Below are 11,824 nucleotides of genomic sequence, written 5' to 3'. Positions count from 1 at the left end.
GAAGCTTTTTATCTTGATGAGATCCCAGTAGTTCATTTTTGTTCTTGATTCCTTTCCCTTTGAGGATGTGTCGAGTAGGAAATTGCTGCTGTTTAGGTCAAGGAGGCTGTTTCCTGCTTTCTCCTCTAGGGTTTTGATGGTTTCCTGTCTCACATTCAGATCCTTCAGCCATTTTGAGTTTATGTTTGTTTGTGGTGTAAGAAAGTGGTCTAGTTTCATTCTTCTGCATGTTGCTTTCCAGTTCTCCCAGCACCACCTTTTAAAGAGGCTGTCATTTTTCCATTGGATACTCTTTTCTGCTTTGTTAAATTTTAAATGGCCATACATTTGTGAGTCCAGTTCTGGGCTCTATATTCTATTCCATTGTTCTGTGTCTGTTTTTGTGCCAATACCTTACTGTCTTGATGATGACAGCTTTGTAATAGAGGCTAAAGTCTGGGACTGTGATGCCTCCCATTTTGGTTTTCTCCTTCAATATTACTTTGGCTATTCAGGGGTTTTTGTGGTTCCATATTTAGGGTAGTTTGTTCTAACTTTCAGAAAAATGCTGGTGCGGTTTTGATTGAGATTGCATTGAATGTATAGGTTGCTTTGGGTAATAATGACATTTTAACAATGTTTATTCCTCTGATCCATAAGCACTGGATGTTTTTCCATTTCTTTGTGTCTTCTTCAATTTCCTTCATAAGTTTTCTGTGGTTCATCCTACAGACATTTTACATTTTCAGTTAGGTTTATTTCTAGGTATTTTATGGTTTTTCGTGCAATCGTGAATGGGATCAGTTTCTTGATTTCTCTTTCGGCTGCTTCATTTTTGGTGTTTAGGAATGCAACTGATTTCTGTACATTGATTTTGTACCCTGCTACTTTACTGAATTCATTGATCAGTTCTAGAAGGCTTCTGGTGGAGTCGATCGGGTTTTCCATGTGGAGTATCATGTCATCTGTGAAAAATGAAAGTTTGACTTCATCTTTGCCAATTCTGATGCCTTTTATTTCCTTTTGTTGTCTGATTGCTGATGCTAGGACTTCCAGCACTAGGTTAAACAACAGTGGTGAGAGTGGACACCCCTGTCGTGTTCCTGATCTCAGGGGGAAAGCTCTCAGTTTTTCCCCATTGAGGATGATATTAGCTGTGGGTTTTTCATAAATTGCTTTTATAATGTTTAAGTAAATTTCTTTTATCCCGACTTTCTCAAGGGTTTTTATTAAGAAGGGATGTTGTATTTTGTAAAATGCTTTTTTCTGCATCTATTGACAGGATCATATGGTTTTTATCTTTTCTTTCGTTAATCTGATGTATAACATTAATGAATTTGCTAATATTGAACCAGCCCTCTAACCCATGAATGATAGATAATTCTTTTTATATGTTGTTGAATTTGATTTTCTAGTATCTTGTTGAGTATTTTTGCATCTGTATTCATTAAGGATATTGGTTTGTAGTTCTCTTTTTTTCCTGGGACTGTGTCTGGTTTGGGAAGAAAAGTGATCCTGGCCTTGTAGAATGAATTCAGAAGTTTTCCTTCTATTTCTATTCTTTGGAATAGCTTCAGAAGGATGGGGGGTAATTCTGCTTTAAATGTCTGGTAGAATTCTCCTGGGAAGCCACCCTGCCCTAGGCTCTTTTCTTTGGGAGATTTGTGATAACTGGTTCGATTTCTTCACTGATTATGGGTTTGTTAAGATTTTCTATCTCTTCCGTTTGAAATTTGGTAGTGCATGTATGTTTAGGAATTTTTCCATTTCTTCTAGGTTGTCCAGTTTGTTGGCATTTAAAATTTAATAGTAATGATGATTCCTTGTATTTCTGAGAGATCAGTTGTAATAGATCCATTTTCCTTCATGATTTTGTCTATTTGGTTGTTCTCTCTTTTCATTCTGTGAAGTCTAGCTAGAGTTTTATCAATTTTGTTTATTTTTTTCAAAGAACCAACTCTTGGTTTCATTGATCAGTTCAATGTTTTTTTTTTTAATTCTATATTGTTTATTTCTGCCCGGATCTTTATTATTTCTCTTCTTCTGCTGGGTTTGGGGTGCTCTTGCTACTCCCCTCAAGTTTCCTTAGGTGCTCTGTTAGATTTTGGATTTGTGCTTTTTCTAGTTTGTTGAAATAGGCCTGGATTATACTATACTTTCCTCTTAGGACTGCCTTGCAATATCCCAGAGTGATTGGATTGTTGTATTTTCATTTTCATTTGTTTCCATATATTTTTTAAAATTTCTTCTCTAATTGTCTGATTAGCCCAATCATTCTTTAGTAGGGTGGTTTTTAACCTCCACAGTTTTGGAAGTCTCCCAGATTTTTCCTGTGATTGATTTCAAGTTCATAGCATTGTGATCTGAAAGTGTGCATGGTATGATCTCAATTCATTTATATTTATGGAAGGCTACTTAATGACCCAGTATGTGATCTATCTTGGAGAATGTGCCATGTGCACTTGAGAAGAAAGTGTATTCCCTAGCCTCAGGATGTGGAGTTCTAAATATATCTGTCAAATCCATCTGTTCCAAAGTGTCCTTCTAGCCCATTGTTTCTTTAGTGATTTTCTGTCTGGTTTACCTACCCATTGCTTAGTGGAGTATTAAAATCCCCTGTGATAAGCACATTCTTATCAATAAGATTGTTTCTGTTTATGATTAGTTGTTTTATATATTTGGGCACTCCGGAATTCGGTGCATAGATGTTTATAGCTTTTCTGGATGGAGAGACCCTGTAATTATTATATAATGTCCTTCTTCATCTTTTGTTACTGCCTTTACTTTAACGTCCAGTTTGTCTGTTATAAGTATGGCTACTCCAGCTTTCTTTTGACCCCCAGTTGCATTATAGTTATTTCTCCATTCCCTTTCAATCTGAAGTTGTCTTCAGGTCTAAGATGAGTCTCTTCTAGACAGCAAATAGATGGCTTTTGGTTTTTTATCCATTCTGCTACCCTGTGTCATTTGATTGGAGCATTCAGTTCATTTACATTCAGTGTTATTATTGAAAAATGTGGGTTTAGATTCTTTGTGTTCCCTGTAGACTTCATGTTTGTAGTAACGTCTCTGGTACCTTATATTCCTTCCTACATTTCCCTCATAGTGTCCCTCTTAGGATTACTTGTAAGGCTGACTTGGTGGTAATATATTCTCTTAATTGTTGATTATTTGGGAAAACCTTTATCTCTCCTTCTATTTTGAATGACAGAGTCGCTGGGTAGAGGATTCTTGGTTGCATATTTCTCCTGTTCATCACACTTAAGATTTCCTGCCATTCCTTTCTGGCCTGCCAAGTTTCAGTAGATAGGTCTGTAACCACTCTGATAGATTTCCCTTTGTGTTTAAGGTCCTTTTATCCCTAGCTACTTTCAGAATTCTCTCTTTTTCTTCATATTTTTCCAGTTTCACTAATATATGTCGTGCCAAAGGTCAATTCAAGTTACATCTTAGGGGATTTCTATGTGCCTCTTGAATTTCCATGTCTCTTTCCTTCCCAGATTTGGGAATTTCTCAGCTATAATTTGATCAAGCACTCCTTCGGGATATTTTTCTCTTTCTTCCTCAGGAACTCCTATGATACGGATATTGTTCTGTTTGATTGTGTCACTCAGGTCTCAAATTCTCCTTTTGTGCTCCTGTATCAATCACTCTCTCTTTTTCTTGGCTTCCTCTTTTGCTATAACTGTGTCTTCTAATTCACCTATTCTCCTCTCTGCCTCTTCAATCCGTGCATTGGCAACCTCCACTTTATTATGCACCTCATTTATAGCCTTTTTTAACTTGTCACAGCCATTTTGAAGGTCCCTAGTCTGTGTATCAATAGCTTCTCTGATGGTTTTTTCAAACCCAGATATTAATTTTATGATAATTGTTCTAAATTCTTGTTCAGTTATGTTGCTTAAATCTGTTTTGATCAATTTTGTACCTGTGATATCTTCCTGGAATTTCATTAGAAGAAAGTTCTTTTGTTTCATCATTTTGGCTAGCTTTTTGTCTCTTGTCAGTTTTAAAAGCTCATTATGCACTGTGTACCTTTTAATATTGTTCTATTAAAGGAGGCTCATTGACTGTCCAGGAAGTGTTCTTTTAATGGTGTCTCTTGATTTCTCTTGTGTTGCCTTTGATTATTTCATTTCCCTGCTCAGTGATATTTCAGACTCTCCACCAAGTGTACTTTGTCTTGTTTCTTGAGGTAGCCCTGAAAAAACAACAGACAGACAAACACACAGGGAACAGAAGCACACCAAAGCACAGACAAATCAAATATATAAGCAAGTCAAAACGGGAAAGAAAATTAGAAACGAAAGGAAAGGAAAAGAGAAAAAGAAGTGGGGGACAGAAATGGCAAAGGACAGTCTGAGAGTGTAAAACCTGCAGAGGGGAGAGATAAGAAAGAGATAAGGAAAACTATATCTGTATGGCAGGAATTGATCTAATCACACCAGTGTATAAATGTTGGTCTTCTTTAGGCTTCAGGAGGGGAAAGGAGAAACGAAGGAAAAAAGAAAAAAGATTTTTTTTAAGTTTTTTAAAAACTTAAAAAAAAAAAAAAGCAGCTCTCCAGCGAGGATAACCGTGTTTTGGTGTTGGTCAGGTCTCAGGGGCTGCTCTCTGAGGCCTTGCCTTAGGGGGTGTGGGGAGAGAAATGGGGGCGCCCCAAGCCCTTCTCAGACGATGCGTTGCAAGCTACTTTTTTAAGTCCAACCTCCCTTTGCCATGGGCAGGTGAAATTGCTTTTTTTTTTTTCCTAATCTCTGCCACTTTTCCAAATCCTAGTCCATGCACTTTAATGCTGTTACCCCAGATGAAATGGGGCAGATGAAATGAAATAAAATGTTTTTTTGCAGGCATGCCACTTTCTAGCCGGAATTGAGTAAGGGGACTGGGGAGACAGCTTTTCCCTGGCTCTGCCTGAAGTCCCCAAGCTGCAGAGCCCAATGGAGAACAAGCATGCTAAGGGGGACTAATTTCTCTCCCTGAGCCCAGCAGCTACATATGGGATGGTGTGTCTCTCAGTACCAGGCAGAGGTCTCCCCTGCTCCTGCATCCACTCTATGAGCGTTTTTAGTCTCTCTTTCTCTTCCCCTCGGCTTTGTTCTACACGGCCATTTCACGAGGGGCTCCAAATGGCCTCTCCAAGCACTGCTTTGCAGGCCATTTTTTGCGCAGCTTCAAATGACTACGCCATGCACCACTTCACATGGTCAATCTGCTCGTGGCCCTCCACAGTCCTGTGCCGCTAATGCACACATGGCCCTCTGCAGCCTGGAACCACCTTTTTGGATGCTTTCTCTTTGGGTCGGTGCTCCTTTACCTTAGCATCTCTGGTCCCAGTTTGCACTCACTCAGCATTCATGAGGCTGTCATCTATAAGGACTCTGTACATCCATCTTCCATTCTTGGAGATCAGAATATAATGGCTTTGGTCCTTCTCAGTTTGATAGTTGTGGGCAGGTGGAGATTACAGAGCTCCCTACTTCTCCGCCATCTTGCCGCTCCCTATTATCTTTATTAAAGCAATATCTGAACAAATACATACTACACTTATGCTGATAGATACTAGTGATCATGTGGTAATGAAAGAAAAGAGATTGAGGGAGATGTTATGCCCAAGATTTCAATATCATCCCCAAAAACCAGAGACCGCCAGGGAGACCGAGTCACCCATGCAAAAGCAAAGGGCTTTATTACGGGCTCAGGCTGGCCGGGGCTAAACTCAGTCTCACAGACTTCACCAGCATGGTGGATCCATGCTGAGAGCCCTGAACAAAGGCAGGGTAGGGCCTTTATGGGTTTGGGAAGGGGGAGTTACACGAAATTGTGACACAGGTACAGTGATCCAATCATTATCGCATAACATCATTGGCAGTAACTTTAACCATACACATTGTCCAGAGTGTTCATTACTTTTGATGAGACCCAATCACAACATTTAGAGTGTTTACCAATCACAGAGTGGACCCAGGACCCAGGACCCTCATGTAGGGTGTGACTAGCCTTAAGCAATAAGTGATTATCTGTCTTCTATCTTTAGGCCTGACCTTAGAAATGTTAAGGGTGTTAGCTGGCCTTTCCTGATTGGGTGTTACAAGGGTGGTCCCTCCTGCCTTGGGCAATGTGTGCCCTTTTATTGTCTAATGATTCTGAGAAACCGACACCTAGGCCTCCAAGGTCAGAGGGAAAAATTGAAGCCTGTCATGGAGTCAGTTTGATTCAGACCTGTGTCCTTACAGAGGTAGTTTAGAACAGTGATTATAGTCACTAAAGATACAGAAAAGATAAGGTGGTTATTCTAGGCAGGGAGAGCCACATGAGAAAAAATGTGTAAGTTGCAGTAAGAAACCTTGTTTGGGAAAAGAGGTCATGCTGTCTGGGGCAGAGCTTCCATATTAGATTAATGAAAAATTATTTGTCTGAATTAGAGAAGTATGGGAAATACAATGATTTCTTATCTCTCTACTTATCCATTTCCCTTGACTTGCAATTTGGACCATTATATCACCATTAAGGGTCTAAAAGAACTCCTAATTTTGTTTTGGCTCATCCTGACTCAGGAGATTATATTGGGTATATATCTCCTGGCAGCTATGTTCTGGTAGTGCCTAGACTTTATACAGAACATTTCCTCAGCTATAATCAGGCAATGATATCAACCTCATGGATTATTATAGGATTATAAAATAGGATACATGTGAGGGCCTAGAACCATAATTTCTGGGTCGCAGATCATATGCCAACCCTCAGAATCTCATCTATGACATGATTTCTGCTACCATACTATTCCCTTATAAAAAAAAAAAACCAAAACTGTGAGGAAAATTCACCATTCTTGGCTTATGCAGCCAAATTTTGTTAATTTTATTATTGATCTTATCCCCTTAAGCAAATTCTTCTGTTTTGTCCTAAGAATGAGTTTCATTTTTATTGTGAAATCTTTGGGTTTTACTAAAGAATTGCCTCAGTTTTGCAATTAAAGATTTCTAAGCCTAAAAAAGTCTAAAGATGTGGAACCCTGTCAAAGGAATGAGGTCAAAGAAAGAACTTAGGTCTAGGTACTTAGACTTCCCTTAATCTCACATCTTAGGCAGATTTCCATATTAGGTCCAGAAGCCCTGGATGAGAAGGTAAAAAAACAACAAAAACAAAAACAAAAACTTGAGCCAGAATAAAATACAGAAATCATATGAGAACGTTTGTGCAGGATTCCTGAGTTTAGCCTGTTAAGAGTCCAAATATGCTGAAAAATCAATCATTATGAGTAATCTGTGAGGATCAGAGAACAGATTTGCCAATGTGATTCAATGGAGAAAGGGCAGACTTTACAACAAATACTGCTGGAACAATTTGACTACATTAAATAAAAATGCAAACCATTACCACCATAGCAACAACAAAAACCCCTCTATCTATAGTTGCACTGTATATAAAAATTAAGTAGAAGTGGACTAAATGTAAAATGGAACAAATTGCACATACGTATATGCACACACACATGCACATTCACATATATACCCACACACATATTTGTTCACATATGGAAATAACAATTTACAGTTTTGTTGTTAGTAAAAAGATTGTTTTGAGTAGAAGAATGGGATGTTTTACTATATTCTAAAAAGCTCATGTGGCTGTTATAGTATTACTATACCAATGGGTAGCCAAGGCAATTGCAGAGTGAGTAAGGGAAGATGATTGCAATAATCCAGGTAGACTTGATAGTGATAGCATTAAGAAGAAGAAAAATGGTTAGATTTTAGATATATTTTGAAACAGACCTGATAGGATGTTCTGACTTATTGACTATACCTTGTGGAAGAAAAAAGAAGGATTCAAGAATAAATTCTAAGGTTTTCTTTCTGAAGAACAGGCAGAAGGAATTTGCCATTATTAACTGGTTGTGAAAAATAAGGAATTAGTAGGTGTTATGATCAGATATTTTTAACATGTTAGATTGGCAATGCTTATTAGAAGGCCAGCTGGAGACACTTATTTATTTTTTAACTTTATTAAGAAATACTTGAGGCCAGATGGCGGAGAAGTAGGGAGCTCTGTAATCTTCACCCACCCACATCTGTTAAACTGAGGACTGAAGTGACAATACTCATCTGCAAGAGTGGGAGGAAAACACACAAACTCCAGAAAGAAGACCACCTCAAAGATGCTTGAGTGAGTGAGTGCTAACTGGGGAAATTAAAAAACGGACCAGGCCTGGGAGGTGCAGAGGAATGGGAGCCCCAGCCCAACACCGGAAGAGAGCGAGCCCTGGAGAGACAAGGGAAAGAGAAAGAGACTGAAAACGCTCATAGTACTGTCTCTAGAGAAGAGATCAAGAACTTGGCCTGGAAAGGAGAGAGATATTGTCATCCCATTTATAACCGCTGGGCGCAGGGAGAGAAATCTGTCCCATATAGCTGGTGAATTGTTTCTTGGGTTCCTAAGTGGCACCAGGAGACACAGCCTCCTCCCCCTGGCTGGGAAGCCAGATGCCAGCAGGAGTGCACCTAATCTCAGGTGGTGGCGGTGGGAGTCCCAGGAAGTGCCAGGAGAAACAGCCCCCTCCCCCTGCACGATCCCAGCTAGGAAGCCTGCCACCAGCGCGAGTACATCTCATCTGGGGCAGTAGCATTAAAGTGCATAGACTAGGCTTCTGAAGCGAGGTGGGGCTTGGAAAATACAACTTGGCTCACCCAAGGCACAGGGAGATCAGACTCAAAAAAGTGGCTTGCAGCTCATGGTTCTAGCAGAGATTGGGGTGCTGCAACCACCAATGTGGGGACTTGGAGAGCAGCCCCCCATCCCCCACCTACCTACATCAACCACATCCATCCACCCGAGAAAGCTGCTTTTTTCCCCCTTTTTCTTTTCTTCTTTTTTTCTCTTGCCATCCAGATATATTTTCCCTTATCTCATTCTTATCTCTCCCCTCCGCTGGCTATACACTTTTAGACTGCCCATTGTCTTTTGTTGTCTCTGTCCCCTCCTTTTTTTCTTTTCTTCTTTTCTTTTCATTCTTTTCGTTTTTTCTTTTTTCTTCCTTTCCCCTTTTGGTTTGCTTGTTTGTTTGGTTTATCTGTGCATTTTCATGCTTTTGTTTCCTGTGTGTTTGTCTGTTTCCCATTTCAGGGCTACCTCAAGAAACAAGCCAAATGGTGGAGAGTCCCAAACATCACTGAGTAGGGAAATGAAATAATCAAAGCCAAAATAAGAAAAAACCAAAGACACCATTAAAAGAACACTTCCTGAAATGACAGGCCCTGGACAGTCAATGAGCCTTCTTTAACAGAGCAATACTAACAGGTGCACAGGGCATAATGAGCTTATAAAACTGACAAGAGACAGAAAGCTAGCTAAACTGAAAAAACGAAAGAAGTCTCCTCTAAAGAAATTCCAGAAATAAGTCACAGCCACAGAACTACACAAAACAGACTTAAGCAACATAACTGAACTCAGAACAATTGTCATAAAATTAATTTCTGGACTGGAAATAAGCATCAGAGAAGCTATCAATATAAAGACTAGGGACCTTCAAAATAGCTAGGAGTAAAAAAAGGCTATAAATGAGGTACATACTGGACTTTAACGTAAAGGCAGTAACAAAAGATGAAGAATGACATTATATAATAATTACAGCATCCCTCCATCAGGAAAGGCTAACAATTAAAAACTTTTATGCACAGAATTCGGGAGCACCCAAATACATAAAACAATTAATGACAAACAGAAACAATCTTATTGATAAGAATGTGCTCATTTAGGGGACATCAATACTCCACTTACAGCAATGGATAGGTCAACCAGACAGAAAATCACTAAAGAAACAATGGGCTAGAAGGACACTTCGGAACAGATGGAATTGATAGATCTATTTAGAACTCTGCATCCTGAAGCTAAGAAATTCACTTTCTTCTCTAGTGCACATGGCACATTTTCCAAGATAGATCACATACTGGGGCATAAAGCAGCCCTCCATAAATATAAACGAATTGAGATCATACCATGCACATTTTCAGATCACAATGCTATGAAACTTGAAATTAACCACAGGAAAAAGTCTGGAAAACCTCCAAAAATGTGGAGGTTAATTTTTAACCCTACTGAAGAATGATTGGGCCAATCAGACAATTAGAGAAGAAACTAAAAAAATATATAGAAACAAATGAAAACGAAAATACAACAATTCAAACACTCTGGGATTAGGACTGCAAAGGCATTCCTAAGAGGAAAGTATATTGTAATCCAGGCCTATTTCAACAAAGTAGAAAAAGTGCAAATTCAAAATCTATCAGAGCACCTAAAGGAACTAGAAGGGGAACAGCAAGAGCACCCCAAACCCAGCAAAAGAAGAGAAATAATAAAGATTAGGGCAGAAATAAACAATATAGAATTAAAAAACATATTGAACTGATCAATGAAACCAAGAGTTGGTTTTTTGAAAAATAAACAATATTGATACATCTCTGGCCAGGCTCCTCATAAAGTAAAGAGAGAACACCCAAATAGACAAAATCATGAAAGAAAATGGATCTAATACAACCAATCCTTCAGAAATACAAGCAATCATCAGAGATTACTATGAAAAATTAAATGCCAACAAACTGGACAGTCTAGAATTGATCCATGAATTCAGCAAAGTCACAGGGTACAAAATCAATATACAGAAATTGGTTGTATTTTTATACACCAATAATGAAGCAACAGAAAGAGAAATCAGGAAACTGATCCCATGCACAATTGCACAAAAAGCCATAAAATACCTAGGAAGAAACCTAACCAAAGATGTAAAGACCTGTACAATGAAAACTATAGAAAACTTATGAAAGAAATTCCAGAAGAAACAAAGAGATGGAAAAACATTGCCTGTTCATAGATTGGAAGAATAAACATTGTTAAAATGTCATTATTACCCAAAGCAATATACACATTCAATGCAATCCCAATCAAAATCGCACCAGCATTCTTCTCAAAGTTAGAGCAAAGTATCCTAAAATCCGTATGGAACCACAAAAAAAATCTCGAATAGTCAAAGTAATATTGAAGAAGAAAACCACAATGGGGGGATCTCAATCCCAGACTTTAGCCTCTACTACAAAACGGTCATCATCAAGACAGTATGGTATTGGCACAAAAACAGACACATAGACCAATGAAATAGAATAGAGAACCCAGAATTGGACCCACAAATGTATGGCCATTTAATCTTTAACAAAGCAGGAAAAAGTATCCAATGGAAAAATGACAGCCTCTTTAAAAGGTGGTGCTGGGAGAACTGGAAAGCAACATGCAGAAGAATGAAACTAGACCACTTTCTTACACCACACACAAAAATAAACTCCAAATGGATGAAGGTCCTGAATGTGAGACAGGAAACCATCAAAACCCTAGAGGAAAAACAGGAAACAGCCTCCTTGACCTAAACAGCAGCAATTTCCTACTCGACACATCCTCAAAGGGAAGGGAATCAAGAACTAAAATAAACTATTGGGACCTCCCCTTTCCCATATGTTACTGTTCACATAGGTCAATGTGGGAGGTGACTACCTAAGGATGAGAATAGCAAAGGATGGGAATTATGGGGGCCAATTTAATGGCTGTTTCTTACACTATTCCAGTTATTTTATATATGTGTTTTGTCTGCAGACACATAGTTCTATGTGTACAATACTATGATAACAAAATAAAGAATTGAGGTGTAATGAACTAGTTGGTATCCAATGTAGAGGGTGTATTTAGTGGGAAGCTTCACCACTGCATGCATGCTGTGTCAATAGTCACAAAGGGTGTGATGGGACTAATGTAAATCCATCTTATTCTAGTAGAAGTCCCAGAATGTATGTTCTAATGG

Source organism: Suricata suricatta, chromosome 1, assembly GCF_006229205.1.
Source record: "Suricata suricatta isolate VVHF042 chromosome 1, meerkat_22Aug2017_6uvM2_HiC, whole genome shotgun sequence".
Lineage (NCBI taxonomy): Eukaryota > Metazoa > Chordata > Mammalia > Carnivora > Herpestidae > Suricata > Suricata suricatta.
Note: the sequence above shows the minus strand (reverse complement) of the source record.